We start from the raw sequence: 9,526 nt of genomic DNA on the forward strand, positions 1-9,526 counted from the left end.
CTGTCTAATCTCTCAGTAAATATGTTGTGTGTTCCTGTCTACGGTGGGAAGAGCGTCTTGAATTACACAGAGTACTAAAGGCCCGAACAGGGTTGGGTTTCCCATGTGTCTTTTTAATAAACAGACTTTTTAAATGTCAGTATTTTTATAACAAGCTTTAGAATTTTAACTGCATGTTAAACACCACTTCCTATGAAGCTGTTATGAATGCTTCTAAGAACAAAAAAGGGATAGATACTCAAGTAGTATAAATGAATGAAGCTAGGCCAGTTGATATTAACTGGAGATCTGGCCCGGTGTTACTAACTGCTTTGCTGCTACATTCCACTTGTTCTTTCATGTTGTACGGGACCAAAGGAGAAAGACCTAATTTCCACTTAAATAGGAACTTAGTATAGCAGGTAGTGATGGGAAAATGTAAAAAGTTTGGAGTTTGAGTTTGTAGAAGAGACACCCAAAACGTCAGATGCTTCTCTGAACCTAACTCAAAAATTTGCCTGGAAATCTTGTCGGAATGGGCTCCTAAGACATTCCAGTTATTTCCCAAAGTCTAGATAGGCTAGAAATAGTGTGATAACAGTTTTCCCGTAATATCAGCTCGTCCACTGTTAGTCCTGAGCTGAACCCAGAATTGCAAAGGCAGCATGAAAATACAAAATAGTGGGGTTTGGGAGTGGCATTGAAGGGAAGATGACTGATCATTTGACATTCAAAGGGGTTTGCTTTAGTTTGGATCCATTTCTACAAATGGGCAAATGTTCCAGGGGCAGAAGATCTTACTTTTTCCAAACTGGTACATTGGTCAGGACTGGAAGTACATTTTTCTTATTGAATTTGTATGTTAAGCAGCAGTAACATGCTTACAGAATATATACTAGCTCCAGTTTCAGTAGAAAGGGCTTCATAAATACTGTAGGATTAAAAAATAAATTCCCCTTGTAACATTTTGGAAGCATACTGTTTGTTTTGGATGTATGTCACTAATTATTTGTGTGATTTGGAGTGATATTAAGTTCTGTGTGTAATTGGTTTTGGAGCCAGTAATTAACTTAGTTAAAACATTTTGGGATGTTTGCTTTTCCTTCAAAAATAAACGTTTATTCGGAGGTGTTAGTCCCTCAACATGCTTTCTGTTCTAGCTGTTGCTGTGTGTCAGCTGGAACCATAACAGATTTCCCAGTTTTCTTCATCTTTCCCTTTTCTTTTACCCACCATCCCTCTTAGCACGAAGCATTCTGTTCCCACAAACACCCAAAGATTCAAGAATGCTGAATGCTTTCTGATAAATTATGCTCTTTCAATATATCCAAACATTTCAAAGAAAATTTTTACAATTATTACAAGTGTTTCCTAGTTATTATTATTTTAAAATAAATCATATATCGGGTTCATTTGTTCCCAAATTACTCTAAATGTTCCCGTTTACTACACATTAGTTTTGATGCCTTGCACCGAGAAATATATAAAACAACCAACTATTAAACTTCAACCAGGACACACAACTGACCCATTTGTTAGTACAGTTTAGATAATATATTAAATTGGATAGCCAGGAAATAGAGAAATCCATCTTTTTAAAAGCTACCCAGTTCTACTCCAGACCTGGGACCATATGGTGGCTGCTCTGATGCATGATTTATTTTAGCTGAAAGATAATCTTTATCTTGTCTACAGAATGGGGTGTGAACCATACACTGGCAATTTCTGCTGCTTTTATTTCAACATTTATGAATAAGGTGACATCATGGTATGGTAGACTCAACAAAACATGGGAAGACGGAAACTCTTGTCTTCTATTTTAATCTCTGCCATTGGCTTACTGCCTGATATTGGGCAAATCACATTCCTTCTTTTTGTGTCAGCTTCTGCATCTATAGAATAATACTTGCTTATCTCAGGTGGGTAATTTGAGAATGTAGTTTGTATTGTTTGTACAATGCTTTATGTGTATGTGTTTGTGTGTATGTGTTAATGGGGAAATTCTGTTGCCTGCATTACACAGGAGGTCAGACTAGATGATCACAGTGGTCCCTTCTGGCCTTAGAATCTCTGAATGCATGAGACCAGCTCCTCTTTGGGCAGCTTCTTTTGAATAGTAATGCCTGAGAAAATAATTGGCACTGAGCTGTGTTTTAACAGATTCCTGTGTTATTTTGCTTTTACTTTGGCATTTTCCCATACATCAAAGCTACCACAGAAGTTTGTTTTTTTCCTTAAAACTGCAGACAAACTCATTGATGAAACCAAAACAACAACACTGGCCAAGATTTTCAGAAGAAACCAGTGGTTTTGATTGCCTCAGTTTTTGAGTGCCCTATTTTAAGGGGTCTGATTTTCAGACTGTGGATGCTCAGCACTTTCTGAATGTCAAGCCCCTCTGAGGTGTCACAAGTTGAACACTCAAAATTTGAGTTGCCCCAAATCACAATTTACTTTTGAAACCTCGGCCAATTAATTTCTGAATGATCTTATGGTGAGTTCTTTCACAACAACAAGCTTTTCCAGTTTTGCATTAATGGAAAGAAACTTTGAACATGCATCACGTTCCTCTGACATACCAAAGCATTTGGTCATCTGTATTCATGCATCTGCTGCAAGAAGAGTGTCTATTATATAACTAAATGTTTTATCAGCGAGCTTTTCTGTCTTTTCACAGGTGTATTGATACTAGAGAGAATAACAATGTTGTGTGGCCATAAAAATATATATAGTTGAGATCTACCTTCAAATTACTTCCTAAAGCCTTCCCCTTTATCATCTCTATGTTAATAATCACCCTCATTGTAGAACTATGAGTGAGAGAGAAGATTTAAATACAATACTCCTACTTGTCATGGTGGGCACTCTTCACTTAATTACATCTCTGCCTATCAGCACCTAGAAATGCCTCTCTTCTACTTCATTCTCAGCTTTGTACTTCACACATTTATCCTTAAGAAACTATCATTACATCATTATTTTGGATGTAATTATCAATTTATCTCCATTAATCTATCATGTCTTTACTGTTTAGACATACTCAGGAGGATTAAAATTTCATTTCAGTTTACCTAAATTTATCTTGCTTGGAAATTTCTAATCTAGCCTAAAGGAAAATAAGCCTCACTTCTCAATAGATCCTTAATAGGCTTGTGAAAAATTCATGTGTTCTTGTTGAAAGGCTAGAATCACTTAAGGATTTTTCATTTCCCCTTATGAGACTCCTTTCTTGCCATCATTACAAGTTTAAATATGTGTCTTTCCTCTTTTTCTCCATGTCTCTGTACATAATTTTACTCACAGAACTTCACTGCTCTGCTTGTGCTTTTGTCAGCTTCCTCTTCTCCAGAGGGTCCCAAACTGCAACTGGTTGATCACGTAGTTCTGGTTCTCCTCTTTATTTTCAGCTGCTAAATCTCATTAAAATAAGCTGATAGACATTAAAAAGTCTGAAAACTCCCCCTCTACCACCATCTATTAAATGATCATATGGATTGTCAGTGATTACATAGATGGTGGAAGAACTCATCTGTACCTAAGCCATGTGTTGTAAACGCAAATTGCTCCTTTGGAGCTATGATAGCCTAGCTGGGATCCCATGGGCTTTGGACACATATCTTACTTGGTATCTCCCTCACATAGTCTTCCCATTCACCTCTGAGAAAAGACAGGATGAACTGGTTTAATCTGTCCAAATATATTTATTTCTGGTTGCTTTTTTGTTCTTTATTTCAGTAGAGTGCAGTAGAAGACACACAATGTTCTCCCAGCCTTAAAGTCAGAGGTTAATACAAAGAAAGATAAAGGTATTTATAACAGAGAGCAGAGGTCCTACTTGATTTGTGGCTTTTGTTCTGGTTTCTGAGCCCTCTGTGATATTTTCCTAACATTTCTGACCCTCCTAAACACCTCCCTATTATTCTTTATCCCTTGGGTGCTAAGCGAAGACATTGTGATGGGGTACTGTACTCACACCACGGGATGACACTGCCCTATGGTGGTTCTAGGGATTGACTCTGCGAAGCTGACGCTCCTTCCTGCAGTTGCCCTCTGTCTCTCTCGCCCAGTCTGCAGCCCCTTTCTTGCTCCGGGAGCTGCTGCTGCCTCATCATGGCTCAGCCTGTTGCCCATTTTGCTACGTGGTTTCCACTTCCAGGGGTAGTCTTTCAAAGTCTCTTTCCATAAGTGGCATCAGGCATTCCTCACATCTGCCTCCCTGATTATGTCACTCTCGCAGTGATTCCAGCAGTCTTCATATTCACATCCCTTAGCAATACCACTCTGCAGTGATTGGTAGGGGAACCCAGGCCCACCTTGTACTTTAGATTCCAGTTCAGGGCCCTGTAGTGAACAGTTAAGGTCTGCATCTGCACCACCTTACTGCTCTCACCCCTGGACTCCTTCCTACTGTGCTTCTCCCTTACCACAGGGAGAGGAACTGCAGGCTTCCTCGCTGCTACTTCCCCACGCTATTTCCAGCCTCCTCACTTTATAAAAGTTCTGGCTGTTCCCTCACCTTCTAATTAGCTCCATCCAGCCTAAATCGCTCCTGTTTGCATACTAACTGGTTTATTGGACCCACTTGGTCTAATGCAGCTCTTGCAGGGCCAGTGTGGGAAGTACACCCCCTCACAAGGCTCTTTGAAAATATACTCCTCATTCTCCCTGGACCTGGTGCTTCTTGCAAATTAGGCTAAACAAATGTAATAACACAGAAACAAGAGAGTTGATGGAAAAGGCTGGCTGTACTAGGTACTCTGGAAATTCTTCTTACCAAATATTAGCTGTTAAATAGTGTAATCAGTCTGTGGTTCAGATAGTTCAGCTCCCTCACTTTGTTATAAAAGCATCAGCAAGTGAAAGGATGATTGATTAAAAGTGTTGATTGATCTAATCCAACCCTCCCAAGGACAATCAACATTACATGCAGTGACTTAATCCATCAGTTGAGAGGCAATAGAGAAAGTGACATGGAGAGAAAGATCATGCTGATCTCATGAAGGCAGAGCAAAGAAAAAATGACACACAAAAAATTAACAACATTGGAGGGGAAAAAAGACAAATATGTGAGTGTAGGGCCATCAAGAAAGAAAGGTATGAAATGATGCTACTAAGAAACACAAAGTGAAACTATGGTATGCAACCTGTCGCTTAAATCAGCCTCTGTACCAGATAAATGGAGGATAGCGAAGTAATGCCAATTTTTTAAAAAGGCACCAGAGGCAATCCAGGCAATTTGAGGCTGGTGAGCCAAATTTCAGTATCAGGTAAACTGAGTGAAACTATAATAAAGAACAGATTTAGCAGATACATTGATGTACACAATATGTTGGGAAAGAGTCAACACAGCATTTGTAAAGGGAAATCATGCCTCATCAATCTATTAGAATTCTTTGAGGGTGTCAACAAGCATGTGGAAAAGGGTGCACCAGTTGATACAGTTGTATTTGGTCTTTCAGAAAACTTTTGACAAGGTCCACACCAAAAACTCTTAAGCAAAGTAAGCAGTCATGGGGTAAGAGAGAAGGTCCTCTCATGGATCAGTAACTAGTTCAAAGATTGGAAACAAAGAATAGGAATAAATGATCAGTTTTCACAATAGAAAGAGGCAAATGGGTGGGTGGGGGGAGGGGTTGGTTCCCTAAGGATCTGTACTGAGACTTGTGCTGTTCAACATATTCATAAATAATCTGAAAAAGGGAGTGAACAGTGAGGTGACAATGTTTTCAGATAATACTAAATTAGTCATAATAGTTAACTCCAAAACTGACTGTGAAGAGTTACAAAGGGGATCACACAAAACCGGGTGATTGGGCAACAAAATGGCAGACAAAATTCAATGTTGATAAGAGCAAAGTACTGCACATTGGAAAAAATATCCCAACTATACATACCAAATGATGGTGTCTAAATTAGCTTTTACTACTTAAGAATGAGATCTTGGAATCATCGTGGATAGTTCTCTGAAAACATCTGGTCAGTCAAGAAAGCTAACAGAATTTTACAAACCATGAGGAAAGGGGTAGATAATAAGACAGAAAATATTATAATGCCCCTATATAAATCCATGCTATGCCCACACCTTGAACACCGCATGCAGCTCTGGTCTCCTCATTTCAAAAAAAGATATATTACAACTGGAAAAGATATATTACGATACAGAGAAGGGTAACAAAAATGATTGAGGCAAGGAACAGTTTTTATATGTGAAGGGATTAAAAAGATTGGGACTGTTCAGATTAGAAAAGAGACAACTAAGGGGGGATCTGATAGAAGTCTACAAAATCATGAACAGTGTGGAGAAAGTGAATAGGGAAGTGTTATCTACCCCTTCACATTACAGAAGAACCAAGGATTACCCAGTGAAATTAATAGGCAACAGGTTTAAAACAAACATATGGAAGTACTTCTTCACAGGCACAGTCAAACTACGGAACTTGTTGCTAGGGGTTATTGTGAAGACCAAAAGCATAACTGGGTTAAAAAAAGAATTAGATAAATTCATGCAGGATCAGTCCATCAATGGCTATTAGCCAAGATGGTCAGGTATGCAACCCCATGCTCCGGGTTTCCCTAAATCACTGACTGCCAGAAGCTGGAACTGGACCACAGGGGATGGATCGCTTGATAATTGGCCTATTCTGTTCATTCCTTCTGAAGCATCTGGCACTGGCCACTGTTGGAAGACAGGATACTGGTCTAGCTGAACCATTGGTCTGACACAATACTTTTCTGTGACAGGTTTCAGAGTAACAGCCATGTTAGTCTGTATTTGCAAAAAGAAAAGGAGTACTTGTGGCACCTTAGAGACTAACCAATTTATTTGAGCATGAGCTTTCGTGAGCTACAGCTCATTTCATCGGATGCATACTGATGCATACTGCATACTGATGCATCCGATGAAGTGAGCTGTAGCTCACGAAAGCTCATGCTCAGATAAATTGGTTAGTCTCTAAGGTGCCACAAGTCCTCCTTTTCTTTTTGCGAATACTTTTCTTAAGAGCCTTGGTGTAAGACCTTATCAAAGGCTTTCTGAAAGTCCAAGTACACTATATCAACTGGCACTCTTTTGTCCACATGTTTGTTGGCATCCTCAGAGAATTTAAATAGATTGGTGAGGTATGATTTCCTAAATAAACCTAAATCCCTCCACCAAACACCATAATCTCATCCATGCATTGAGACCCTGCAGTTCTGCTTTTCTAAGTGACCCTGCATGTGGAACTGGAAGCATTTCAGAGAACGGTAGCATGGAGGTCCTGCACTTTAATCTCTGACCTGGCAACCTAAATTGGGCCTCAAGGACCTCTCTCCTACCTTTCCCTATGTCATTGTTATCTACATGTACGGTGACCACCGACTCCTTTCTAGCAGTACACATAAGTCTGTCTAGATGTCTTGAGAGATCTGCAACTTTTGCACCCGGCAGGCAATTCACCATGCAGTTTTCCTGGTTATCACAAATCCAACTACATATATTTCTAATAATCAAATCCTCTGTTACTGTTATCTGTTTCTTCCTGCTCATGGGAGTCCCCTCCAACAGAGAGGAATCCTCAGTGCGGATACTGTGACGTCATCTGGAAGGAAGGTCTCAAATATGGGATTGTTTCCCTCTGCTCCAGCTTGATGTTTGTGGTTGTGAATCAGATGGATACTATGTATATGTCAGATTATTAATAAATATATTAATAACACAGGTAACATGGACATCTTAATATGATGGCCAAATCCTGCATTTGGATGCTCAAATAAGCACTTTACCTATATTATTTTTATGCATTAATTCAAGTATCTGAATCCAAGATTTAGATTGTTTATTAAAGAAAGGAACACAGATTTGAAAACTGAGCTTTTTCTATGAGGCATATTAACTTCTTGTTTGCTTTGATATGGAGCCTATACAGAAAAATTGGATTAGGATAAGAATACCAACCGTGAAATCCAGGCTCCACTCAAGTCAATGGCAAAACTCTCATTGACTTTAATGGAGCCAGGATTTCAATCCCAAGTGCTCAGATTCCCCCAGTAATACAATATGTTATCATATGTTGGATCACAATTACAAACTAATGGTCAATCTTTATACATGGGCTGTAAAGGACAGGGAGGAGAAAAGTGTGCACAGCACTAAAGGGGCTGCTGGGGTGAGAAAAGAATATCTTTTGTAAACAGCTGAGCATTGACCTTCCCTCTCATTGCTTTCATAGTGTCAGTCAGGTTCCAGAGGCAACTGTATGAAGCCCTCTGTAACAAGGTCATAAGTTGCCATAATACAAGTTGCAACCTTGGAACATGTGGTTCAGAGTACTTCTCTCATGGTGGGATGGGGAGGAGGTGGTAAGGTCATTTAAAGTCATCAAAATCCAAAACATAGAAATTAAAAATTCATCTTTAAGACTGTGCACAGACATCTTAATATCTTGGAAAACTGTATGATCTTAAGTACCTTATGTGCCAATATACCCAGACACAAGAATCCTCTCTGTTTTTGTTGGTCAGTGCACAAGCTAAATGGAAATACAGACTTTGTTGCAATACCTGTGGAATGACCATCTTCCAGCTGTGGTACTTCTGGCAATGGTATCCTATGTCATTGGGTATTCTGAGTATTTTCAAAGGTGTCAGCTGGTGAACTTGGTCAAATCATAGGTCCCAGCAAACAGTACCTGCACCTTTGCACAGTATTCTAACAGATTAAATGCAGGTAAAATAGGGTTCTTGCAATAACAAGAGAAAGGCACCAGTATGCTGATCTGCTCCACACCAGTGGTAGACCTACTAGGCTTCATTCTGATAGCTTCAGCTATACTGCCTGTGTTTGTTGGATCAATGTAAACTGTTTCCCTGTTAAAAATGTTTTTCAACAAGACATGTTTAACAGTAAGTGCATTCTCAGTGGCAGACTGTGAAGAGATACAAAAGGATCTCTCAGAACTGGGTGACTGGGCAACAAAATGGCAGATGAAATTCAGTGTTGATAAATGCAAAGTAATACACATTGGAAAACATAATCCCAACTATACCTATACAATGATGGGGTCTAAATTAGCTGTTATCACTCAAGAAAGAGATCTTGGAGGCACTGTGGATAGTTCTCTGAAAACATCCACTCAGTGTGCAGCGACACTACAAAAAGCGAACAGAATGTTGGGAATCATTAAGAAAGGGATAGATAATAAGACAGAAAATATCCTATTGCCTCTATATAAATCCATGGTACCCACATCTTGAATACTGCGTGCAGATGTGGTCGCCCCATCTCAAAAAAGATATATTGGAATTTGAAAAGGTTCAGAAAAGGGCAACAAAGATGATTAGGGTTATGGAGTGTCTGCCATACGAGGAGAGATTAATAAGACTGGGAATTTTCACCTAACCCTATCCCTAACCCTAACCCTGAATACCCGGAGTGAAGGTCTTAGACCTTTTACTGACTAGATACCAGCTAAAGCTGCTATCAGCCTCCTTCCTGAGGTGTGGAGCCCATTGTCTCACCTCCCTTATCTATTGCAGCTAATTGAGAAGGTAGCAAAAAAGAGTCTCC

The sequence above is a fragment of the Lepidochelys olivacea genome (assembly GCF_965140295.1).
Source record: "Lepidochelys olivacea isolate rLepOli2 genome assembly, chromosome: 27".
Taxonomy (NCBI): Eukaryota; Metazoa; Chordata; order Testudines; family Cheloniidae; genus Lepidochelys; species Lepidochelys olivacea.